The sequence below is a fragment of the Rhamphochromis sp. 'chilingali' genome (assembly GCF_963969265.1).
Source record: "Rhamphochromis sp. 'chilingali' genome assembly, chromosome: 13".
In the NCBI taxonomy this organism is placed as follows: domain Eukaryota; kingdom Metazoa; phylum Chordata; class Actinopteri; order Cichliformes; family Cichlidae; genus Rhamphochromis; species Rhamphochromis sp. 'chilingali'.
This window is the reverse complement of record NC_137940.1, coordinates 4,303,126-4,315,996: the sequence shown is the minus strand read 5'-3', so window position 1 is coordinate 4,315,996 and position 12,871 is coordinate 4,303,126.

Below are 12,871 nucleotides of genomic sequence, written 5' to 3'. Positions count from 1 at the left end.
AACAAAATGTTTCCCCTAGGATTATGGTATTGACTGAAGAGGCTGGAAGGGTAGCTAAATTACAGAGAACACTAGACAGACCTCATCCTGGGGTGTAAAATTATTCTGAAAACAAATGATGTAGCAACATTTTGCCTATTATGAACCCACAAGCATATGGCTGCAGCCTCAAGGAAAGTGCCTGCAGTTCATTTATTAGAGTATGAAGAAAGCCTTTCCTGCATGAAGCCACAGTGTTTTTCACTTTTAAATAAATAACCTTATTTGTTTCCCAACAACAGCACGCACATTTCCAAGCAGCACTCGCAGGCAAGCTGATCATTAAATGTTACATTTACACAAACACACACACACACACATATTACATTATGCATCACATTTTCACAGATTTGCAGACTTGCTAACCCACAAGACCAAAATACTGTCGCTACGCCCCACACAATGCCGCAGTTTCTGTTATTAAGGGAAGGGGCAGTGGATTACAGAGACTGGTAATCCACCACATCTGAGCAGGCGGGGGATTCTGGGCAGTACCAGTAGTGTTGATTATGATCTGACACTCCTGTTCGCTGCTAACTAGAAGCATACCTGATACAGAGGAGGCACTTCAGCCACCAACTCTTGATCAGAGACATTAAAAACCCAATAATACTTGTCTTCTAAATGATGTGATCACAAAGACCACACGAGAATGAAAAAAAAGCATCTAATTAAACATCAGTTTACACAAAGGTGCACCAGAAAAGCATAAAATGAAAGAAATCCACACAGCTTTATGTGCCAGATTTATACAGCTGCAGTTCAGCAGCTGCGTCTCGATTCTTTCGATCAATCGTTGTGAATTTCGGGATCTGATTATAAAAACATCTCGACAAACAAATATTTCGACATGCCACTTGCTCTCATTATTTTATTCTTCTCCTGTGGTTGCATTTAATTAAATGTCCCGCCACACTGCTTCTTCCCACACCTTCTCCTTGTTTACATTTTGTGTCCTGCATGATGTCTGCAAACATGACTGTGTTGTTTTTTTATGGAAGAGAAAACAAATGTCTGCTATCACCTCCGTGCAGCCGCTGCGATAACAAACATTTCTCTACAGTTTGCAAGAATATGAATTGTGTTAACTTTTTTTCTTTTTAAACACAGACACACTTTTCATTATACACAAGAATAATATGTTCCTACCGGGCAGTTTGTTTTGCATCACATGAAACAAGGAAATAATACGTTTTTGTTTACACTGTTTTTTAACCATTTCCCACAGTATTTCAACGCTCTGTAGAAAGCATCGCTATCTTTAGTTCAGTCTCACTCAAACAAAAAACAAACAAAAAAACTCACAAACCATGAAGACATTGCATTAAACATAACAAATATTTGCATATTTTGTTCATTTCAGATAGAGAAATATCACATGATCATCAATTACAGCCAAGCAGTGGTGATCTGGGGGACTTTTCTCCCCCTGGACTCTTAGCTGCAATACAATGGCACTAAAAGCGCAGTTCTTCATTTTGGAAATGCTAATCTGCGCTAAGCAGGCAGCCTTCAGAGCACAAGGTCCAGATTTCTAGAAGGTTTTTCCATTTCACACATAACAAGGTGATTCTTCCAATTTCTTTACATGGAATAAACTTGAATAAAATTCAGCAAGACCTACCGTAGGTGCTGCAGGCTTACCGTGTCTTACCTGCAGGCTTTAACTGTCCATTTCACATTTTTGCTTTTTGTTTTAGTGCCTTTGTGCATTACTTTTGTCACAGTATAATAATAGCCTTTAAGCTAATCCACCAAGCATTAAACAGATTTATCTACACACTTGATGACAAATCTAAAAAAAACAACAACAAACTTTAGTTTTATGACCGCACAGACAACTATGCAATACATTTAAAATCTCTCTTATCTGTAACCAATATCATATGATACTTCATGGGGAGATAAATATCCCCTGCTGGGTGGTTTCATCTCATGGAAGTTTTTAAAATTCATCTACCCGTGACATGTTAGTCAGTTTTTTAGCTGTGGCAGGAATCAAATCTTATCTCAACTTAAAGGCTACCCCCTTGCCTAAATGCTTTGCTTTGAATATGGTTGATCTGATGGGATAGCAAAGGGAGAGCTGAGGTGAATAGCTGGATATAGGTCAGGGAATTGTGTTTATCTGGCTAAAAATGACATTATAACTGTGCTATAGAAGAAGCTACTTTCAGCTGCTTTCAGCTTAATCACATGGGGTTGCCACAGCAGGTAACTCTGGATGTTTGGTTTGAACTTCCAAAGGATTTCTGTCTCCTCCCAGAATCTAACCACAGATTTTTCACTTGGTAGGTGAATATGTAAACCACTACACTGTAATGGCTCTATAAACTTACCTTCCACCCTTTTTTTTCTTCTGCACTTCTAATTCAGGGTTGCTGGAGCCTACTGTCACAGGACAAAAGTTTTTTTTGTTTTTTTTAATTGAAGGACTTCTTGGTCTGCATATTTCACACACACAGCATTGACAATCATGTCACTTTAGGCAGTCATGGTGTTAGCCTTGAACACCAAGAAATTTAACCAAATGCAAACAGTAATACCCCGTGTTAGAGTCAAATGTTTTCTCCACCCATCTATCCACCCTGAGCTCACTGATAATTTGTTATTTAATAATTTCTGTAGTTAACTTTATTCTTTGCGTTTAGCCCTTTCCAAGGCATTAGGTGCAGCAGGCAGCCACTGTAAAGGCATCAACTTTAATGATTTGACTTAGCGAGAGAAACTGGAGCTCCTGGAGGAAACCCACACAAGCCCCACCCTGGCCAGGGTTTGAACCCAGGGCACCCTCTTGCTTTAAGGCAACAGTACTAACCACCAAGCTGTGGCTCTGTAACACAATCAAAACTCTTCATTCTTTGTTCCCATCATTACTGGTATAGACAGGGGTGCACATAAGTGGTCCGCAGGCGCGCATGCGCTGTCAAAATAAAAGACGCGCACCAGATAAGAAGTTGCAACGCGTGTTTGCGTCCATATAAAAGGCACTGTTTTTGTCTGCTAGAGTGGGATTTTCATGCCATATTCTGCACCACATCTCTGTGCGTTCATCATTTGTTTGAAGCCAGCTCACCTCCTGCAACCACTTTTCCGAGAATACGCGCTTCGTTTGCGGTTCGGACTCCTTCTGACATTTCTTTGGAGGTGGAGGAACACCGAAGTAACTTCTTAAAGGAGCTCGCTTCTTCGACATCTTTAAGAGTTCTAAAGAAATATCTGTCCTCCTCCAGAAAATCTTATGTACGCAAACGCGCGTTGCAGCTTCTTATCTGGTGCACGTCTTTTATTTTGACAGCGAATGCGGACCTGTGGACCACTTATGTGCACCCCTGGGTATAGACACCAAATGGTGCTGTAATTTGAACATAAAGGTAGTTTTTAAGGGCTTCTTCTAAATATGTGTTATCGTATAGCTGTATCACTTGTGCATAACTAATGATAACCTACTTGAACAAACAACCTTTGGGTTTATGCACAATGTGAGGACAGTCTCCTAATGTCTGGAGTTCAATTAGTTATGAGATTATGAGGCTTATGAGATTGCATTTCAGTTTCCTCTGTTTCACTTATTAAAACAGGATAATTGTACTCTGCAGGTTAGAAACACAGTAATAAAAGTGTGTAGTAGTTTGACTAAGACTAATTCCTCCAAACTTTAAACATATTACAGTAACATAACCAAACAGAGACACACTTTGCAATTCTGGGCTAATTTAGTTTTATTATTTCACGGGGAATTCCCCTTCATTTTTGTGCAAGACTGTCTGAATATAATTAAATACAGCAATGCCTGCAGTTGTACCATGGCCACTATAATTACTTGTTTCTTTTTGGCTTGCAATGCTGTTATAAAATTGTATGTCAGTGCACCCTGAAATCATTCCAGTGAAAAACTGTTTTAAATCAGTGGAAAAGACATATTCCAAGAGTTTGATTTACTTCAAGTTTTACTTGTAAAAATGATGATAAGTCAAACACATAATATTATTTCTTCGGCATGGTGCCAAATTATGAGAACAGTAACACACTTTGAAACGTTATGATACTGAAAGGTGACATTTCCAGGGTTGGACACTTGAAGTCCTTGTTTGGAGTCATTGTAGGAAATGTGGTATTTAACAGGGCTGGCATAGTGATGCATCAGTGCTGTTGCTTCATAGCAAGCTGGGTCCTACTTGGTGTTTGTATTTTCTCCCTTCTCCTATTTGGGTTTCCTCCCTTAGTGTGAAGACATGCATAGATGTAAGTTTGGATGTCAGAGTGTGTGGTCTTGTGATGGGACTATCAACCTGTCTTGGTTGTACTTGGTTGCCTGCCCTATATCAGCTGGAATAGATTTGATTCCCTCTCTTACCCTGAGATGGAGAACTTGCTTAGATAAAAGTCTGTTGTATGTATACAATGCTATTTGCCATCATGGTATTTTCCCACTATCCAGTAAATGCTCACATTTCTTTCAGCTAATGGAGTCTCAGAACCCAGCCTGAGACAACCCTGCTGACATTGTCAATGTTATTTTTTTATTTTGTACCCAGGAGAAACAACTCTTGGAATGATTTTGTTATGATAGATTATGGATATATAGCAGTGATTGTATCCAAGAAGGTAGGAGATGCCTTTTATTTTTAAATGGTTTAGCTCACTGATCTGGTCTCCCAAGCGGCATAAAGTTAAACTCCTGGATGACACAGTAAGTACATTCTTTGATTTAGCTAACTGGTCGGTTAAAAAAAACTATAACAATTCTTTATTTTTATTAGGGGGCCACAGGGTTTCTTTGACGTACCTTTGATGGGTCCCTAGACTGGAGAGGGATGAAACACATCCACCAGTAGTGACATGAACATACTCAACCGGCAGTTTTATCCACACAGACAGAGTTATCTCACATAAAACAGTCAAGGCTTTGTTTTAGGTTATCAAGATATTATAAATGGTTCTGTTACGTGTGGATCTTGAACCACGGTATAACCAAGTGCAGGTGGCACTAGCACTCAGACGCACGTGGCAGTAAGGTAAACATGTGTTTTAATATAAAAATCAGGGAGTACACATAGGCCATAGAAGGTGAGGCGGCACTAAGAACACACATACACACCTTCCTTTGCTTTCAGTGCACATCTGAAAGTAATTCTTGGTGTGTGTGTGTGTGTGTGTGCTATAAGAAGCCTGTTGGATTTCAGGCGACCCCCCCTTACCGGGATGGTGAAGAAAAGGGGAAGAAGGGTGGGTGGTGGTAGTAGTGGTGGGGTTGGTGGAGGTAGGTAAGCGTTTTGGGAAACGTCGAGGGAACAGCAATTAAAATCCCCTTTTCTCTGTCCTTTTGATGGAATTCCCAGCAGAGTCAAGTCAAAGCGGGATTAATCAGCAGCCCTCGTCCCCCTGAAACTTCCATCCGTTCTTTCTCTCGTTCTTTCTTTTCTCCTTTTTTCTTTCTTTCTTTACAAGTGTGTGTCATTTCCTCATTAATATCCTGGGAAAGGAAATTGAGGGCTCAGGCAAAGCAGTGTAAACTTTTTTCCTTCTCTACTCCTAAATAATTTTAACAAATGTGTGGCTGAAACTGTGAAGAGCTGGGCTTCCTCTGCTTGCCTCGGTAAACTAATGCAAAGATTATCACAGAGCCGAGCCTAAATAGTCATTTGTAGAAAATGTTAGCGCGTCTGTGTGAACCCGACAATGATTTGTGTGTGTACATGTGATAAAGACTTGTGTGCTTGCACATGGGCATGCGCCAGCCCTCTGACTCTTCCCCCTGTATTTGAATGGCCTTGTTATCAATGTAAGCCATGCATTGTATTACAACCTGTAATTTAGTTTACATTGTGCTTAGGGAGGCAGTAAATTACATGGGTTTCTGCTCAAAATGAATAGCCGGCCCACTTCACATTTGAGACAAATGTCTTTACTTTTGCTACTCCGTGCAGATTTTTTTGCTAACAGTGCTCTGAAACATATAATTTTGTCCCAAACTCCTGGCTTTTAAAAGCAAAGTCGAGTGAAATCTAATAAGCCGCTCTCTGAAGGGGCTTTCTCTTGCTCTGTCAGATGAATGCTTGTTATTTAGCTATTCCCGCTTACTTTTTGGATAATATTTCTGCTTTCGAGCCCTTTCACGCTCATCCCCTCCATCTGTCTTTCACTCTCTCACTCTAAAACAAACATACCAACAACCCCCAAGAAAACACTGTTTGGACGTGCATCCATTTCATCACAATAATCGAGTCTGTGACTCACACACTTCCACTGATCTTTAACTGTATCAGTTAAATTTTGCCATGAGAAAAGAAGACTGCTACTACACAGTTTTACTTTCTTATTAACTTGCACTTTGGGAAACATCATGTTCATTCTGAACACAAAGGCGTGCAACATCTGGAAGAGAAATACAAAAGTAAAAGACAGAATTCACAAGTTTTATGCTTTGAAGTCATTAAATACCTAAATATGTAAATGAAATAATAATAAAAATAATAACAAGGTAATTTATCACCCTGAACCAAAAATTGCACTTATCACCTTAAAACTTACTGATGTGATTAATTGAAATGTATTTAAGGTTGTATAGTGTCTAGAGATTTTCTGTATATTTAACTCATTGCATGGCAATTAATTAATTTCATGTTCCTACAAGAATAGCAATACAAATTTATCATCAATTACTCCACGTATTAATACTAGCAGAAGCTTTTGTTCAGTTATCTAAACTTTTAGCACATTTGCACCCAAACGTCACAAAGTCTGAGCATGCTGTCAGTCTTTGAACGGTTGCAGCTGTTTCTGGAAAGTTACGAGGATAAAAATGAAATGCTTTGAGTTTTTCCTCTTAGTTATTTGGCCTTTTTTGATTAGGTTTTTATTTATAGCTTATGTATTTTTATTTTTTAGTTCCAATGTATAGCACTTTGTGCCAGCTGTGGTTGTTTTAAAGTGCTTTATAAATAAAGATGGATGGATGTAACAGCATGTTTCAGCGCGCGCAAAAAGGGCCCAAATAAACATCAGGAAAAATTGATTCTCGACCCGTTCCACTGAAATAATCACATTGTGATGATGTGTGTTGAACGAGGGAGGCACACAAACAGAGAGAGGTGATACACTCTTTTCAGTTTGACATAAATTTAAAAAACAGGGACAAGAGCACCAAGAGTACAATTATACGAGCAAAAACGAGCAATCCTGGGTGCCAAATGGAGGCTATCTGGCATGGTGCAAGGATCAGCCCTTGTGTGAAAATGGCTATAAGTATGTACTGTGGCCCACAGCCTTTTTGGAACATCCCATATATTTCCAGGACTGTGAACTGACCTTTGGCAAAAGACTAGCTCTTTCTCTTCTTTGTATTTCCCGCATTAACTGTAAAATAAAGCAAACAAGGATAAAAAATTGACCACAAAACATTGCTTTTTGTCCACAAACCTCAAACTCTTTAAAACTACTGTCAAACATTTTTATCCTCCAATCAACTTACTTACTCTGGCTGAAATCTGCCTGTCACCCCACCTCACATTTACTTTTGCAACTCTGGATTATCCTCTTCACCCTCCCATCCCTCTTTCAAACCTCCCCTTGTCCCTTGATCCACCTCTCAGACTTGTGCATGCATGGTCCTCTCAGACATTTAAATCCTCTCTTCCTTATTCTTCCCTCCTGTGTGCTATAATTTCATCTCTATTTTGACTTTATCTGATCACTGCTATCCCTAGTTCAATCTCCCACATCCCCTCCCCATCACTCTTTTCATCCCTCCATTCACCCTACCAATTCTACCACGGCTTTTCTACCTTTCACTTTTAACACAATTCATCTCCTTGTTCTATCCTCACGAAGCCCCCCACCCCCCAATATGGATTTTTCTGTGTTGTTTTCTCCATCTATCGGTCTAATCTAATTTATTTCCAAAGCATTACCAAGGAAACTACTTTGTGAAAGTTGTTTTACAGATTAACACATGACATATTTCCATTCATTCCTCCATCCCTTTCAAAAATCTTTCCATCAATCCAGTCATTCATCCATCCACGTCTCCTCATTGTTTCACACGAAATATTTCCCCGCCTCAATGAGTGCAGGTGCTTTCCATTACATCCACACATATACGGCGCATACAGTACGAGCGCACACACAAACTTTGAAGTACTCGGCTTCATCAGATCCAAACCACAGGAAGGGAGATGGCGGATCAGAGATAAGCAAGCAGCGTGGAGCCGTTCATGTTCACTTGTGTGTGTGTCCTGCCATGGGAGACTCCTGGTGAGTTGGTCTTGCCATTTACCAGCAGGCTTGTTGCTTTGATGTTATGACTTCAACGTCTCAGGATCGTTGGAGTGAAAAAAAAAGTCCTAGTTAGACTTATTTCATTAGAGATCAGTCACTCTATTATTTCAAGCAGAAACTGAAATCATGTTTAAATTTCTCAAACCATAAAGCACATAGAAAAGGTAAAACTTTCATGCCTCTTTTCTAACTTCAAAGACTTGGCTGTGAGTGTTATCAGAGTAAATGCTTACATCAGGTCGGGTCATGACGCTACGCTGGGGCAGTTATAGTAAAAGCAATCTTTACATGGGAAGTACTATAAAAGCATTTGTCCAGTAGTTGTTCTCTCTCTGTACTGTTGAAAGCACTAATTAAAATGATTATGATATTTAAATGGGGCAAGCAGTTAGACTTGGACATTTAGTTTCAAGAATCAAACCAAATGTCTCAGATTTAAAATCCGTCTCAGCAGCTGTGGTATATTGATTGAAATCTTTGTCTACAGCTGTCATGTTCACTTGTCACTACATAACTGCTTGGTTGCTCAACTGCCATCTGTATTTGTCCACACTGATGAAAGATGGGGACAATTAACCATCTTAGAATAAACTAACTATGTGCAGTAAATGAAAGTATAAAGTATGAAGTACTGTTGAGGTGGCATGTAACGCTTTTGTCTATTTCGCAGGAGGTGCTAGAGGTAGTTGAGGCCTATCAGAAAAAGAAATTGTGATGTTTTGATATCAAAATCAAAAAATGTGTACTTCAATCTCAAGCTTACAAAAGTGTTGGAAATCAGCCCGATCAACGTCTAATTTTGTTGAAGGTGACCTTTGCCCTGCCCCCATTCTCCATTCCAGAAATGGCTGGAGGATATTCACAGAGGAACAAGGGTCAGACATCAAACCCGTATGCACACCTGGGAGCTGACCAGTTCAAGTGTAATCTTGTAGTGTTGACCACAGAGCAGCTCCCCCGGAGCACCCTTGGGTTCAGTGTTTCGCTTTAGGGCAATTACATTTTGTTCAGGGGTAGAAATGAGCTTTTTTTCATGAGGGAGAACAAAGAATTTTCCTTTCCTGAATCTCTGTCCTCACCTGAATACTTCTGCTGGGTGCTTGACAGTGAGTTCTGGGACTGAAAACTATCAAATGTTGGTTTTTACACACTCTACCTTAACCAGACAACCAGGGCTGTCTTTCACTTTCCTCTGTAAACCTCTGTGAACATCATCTTCTCTGTTTCTTTCCGTTTTTTCTGGTTAATCTGTGATCTATTTACTGATGTATGATCTTTATCTAACATGCAGCGTGTACACCTTCCTAATATGGTTGGATAAGTTTAAAAATACAATACAAAATCCTTTGTGACAGAAATCTAACAATGTGCTGGAAACATTCCTCAGAGATTTTGTCCACACTGACATCATTGTGTCACACGGTTGCTGCAGATCTGTCGCCTATACATCCATGATGCAAACCTCCTCTTTTTCCAAAATTACTCTGTCACATCGAGACCTGGTGACTGTGGAGGCTACATGAATACAGTAAACTCACCGGGATTTTCAAGAAACCAGATTGAGAAGATTTCCGCTTTGTGACATGGAGCACGTGTTGTGTGTTCTGCATAAACTGAGATCAAAAGCAGTCTGGCCATTTAACTCTGACCACAGACATCATCACAGTATTTTCACCAATAGAACTCCCACAGAACCATTTTCCGTAAACCCTAGAAATGGTTGTGTGGGAAAATTCCAATCCAATCAGCAGCTTCTGAAATTCCTCAGATCAGCCCGTCTGGCACCAACAACATGCCACATTCAAAGTCGCTTAAATCACCTTTCTTCCCCATTCTGATGCTTTTGTCTTCAAGATCATGTGGACACGTGTCTCGTTTGTCAGCAGCTCATTTTGACCATGTTTATATACCCGAGTTCCTGTCACTTAGATATTTCTGTTAACAAGCAGCTGAACAGATGTACCTAATGAAGTGGCTGTGAGCAAGTTTACTGTTAGAGTTCTGACTATCATCAGGAAATTACTCAACTTACATTTTTTAACATTTTAACATTCAACAGTAAAAATACAGGTCAAGTTGTTGCATTATAGGTTGTCATGATTCAAACAATGTAAACTATTTTAATGTGCCATTACCACCACAGCAATTGAAGTGAAAGAAGCAGTCTCTCCCTACTTTAGAATAAGAGTGGCCACACAGCAAAACTGTGGGTTTTTTTGTCATCTACAATAAAAGCACATTGAACAAATATTTGTAATATTATAATTAATTTAGATTTTGAATATAATTTAATATTTATATTTAATATATATGTTTTTTTCAGGCTACCATGAGGAAATCTCCTGGCAGAGATGAAAGGAAGCACACACACTGAGGTATGCACCTCTCATACCAGGCAGAGAGCCTGCATGTTTGTAATCATATCTTAATAAATGGAACAGATAGCATCACAGGTAGAGCACTGGGGGTGGAAATGAGACGCTGATAGGGTAATAGTATTACCCTAGATTCTGTAACACACACACACACCCACAGTCAAACACACATATTCCCCCACACCTGTGATGGTATTCCCCCAGTGGATCAGGTAACATGCAGTAAATTAGCCAGTGATCCATGCTGGCAGTTGAACGGGGTAAAGTCAGCTCAAATTTGTGTCAGAGCATTTAACAAGTGCCTACTTTCATTAAAGGTTCCTCTCTTCTGAAATGATTTCTTATGGGTTTCGTGCCCTGTGTGGCCTGTTTATGATTAAATGTCCCGTATCATAATTATTCTTTTATTGTAAAATATTCAGAACTTATGGTACTTTTATGATATTTTTTAAGAATGACAGATATCAGCTAAGCTTAATTCACTGTAATTAAAAAAAAAAAAGACCCGATTCTTTTTCTTTTTTCAGTCAAAGGACCTTAAAAGTTGAAAGTGTTTCTCTTGTATCACACTGACATTTGTGTGCATAAGCACACACACAAAACATACACAGACACACACAGGCGCATACTCTTCCCAGCTTTGGCTTTTATATCCCACCGCGATTTATGCCTGTTTTGATTGGCCTTCAGAGCAGAGTCAGCCGGGTTTAGAAGTGGCGAAGAGGAATGTGTCCACACCAAGCACGCACTCACACACGTTTTTGCATCACCTTCATATCTCTAGAAACATACACCCACACCTTGCAAAAACAGACCCGTTCTTTCTATTTTCCTGTGACACAGGCGCAGACTGAAACATATCTGAATGAAACGCAGGCACTGACGCTCACTTCCACACACCAGGCAGGAATGTGTTGTTGTTATACGGTGTAGGTTTGGAACTGCTCGTTACTCAGCACCTCCACACTGATAAGACTACAGCTATCAGATAGAGAAGAATGTCGACGCAAACCAAAGGAAAGTGCAGAGATGGATGGAGGGAGGACAGACAGGGAGAAAGTGGCGAGTGAGGGAGATAGGAAGTAGAAATACTATTCAGTCCTGTCTTTTACTTCCTGGGCAGATAAGTTTATGTAGATTTTAAACGGAAACCCTTTGAGCTATGCTAACATCTGACTCAAGAAAGTGCAAATACAATCAAAGTGCTAATGAGATTTTCACGGTGAGAAGATTTAAGCTGATCTGGTCTTTTGTCTGAGCTATTGCCCAAATTTGAGCTACTATTCAAAAGAAATGACTGCACGACTTTTCTCAAATGTCAGATTTCAAACTCTAAACATATATTTTCAGAGACAAAGACAGATTAATAACACTTTGGCATCATTTCATGAATGACTCCATACAGGTGTGTAAATATACTGTGACAGGAGATAGAATGGTTTTGAACATCAATATCAGTATTGAAAGTCGCAAAGATCATGGAATCGCATCTTAGCTCTCTTATTTGCAACTCTGATGCAGGTTTCTGTGTATTCAGTCATCAAAACAAATGATTTTTTAAACTTTATCACTGAAAATTACTTATTTTAAATGTGCATTTACTTTCGTATTCAGTGAAAGAATAGTTACAATAATGCTTAATGTCTGGTAAAATGTTTGATGGCTTTTATAGATCAAATGCATCAATATCACAAATAATATTGTTGTTACTTAGTAATGAAACCAGATTTTGTGACATTGCCCAAACTCCGCTGTGTGCTGTCAGATGGTTATTTATAGACCTTATTAGACATCTGGCATCCAATCAATCTAGCGTCTCCCTTCCCTGCCTCCTCCTACAATTTATCCTTTCATCCCCCTTCCCTCTCTCCCTTCATTTGTATCGCGACCTCTGACCATTCCTTGTTAGGGCGGAAAAGGAAGAGGTTAACCTCTGCACTGAATACACACACACGCTTAAACACATGCACACTATTTTAGTGTAATAGAGCCTTTACAAAGGTTCCTCGAGGAGTGTAGGTTTACAAATCAACATCTAAATAATTAGCTTTCACTTTAAATTAAGTGAAGATGGCACAGGCTTCTGCAACACACTATAATGATATGCACAGAAATAGCTAGCTGTGTATAGCTTCAATTAAGGCATTATTGGAACTTCATTCTCATTGTCAGATCAA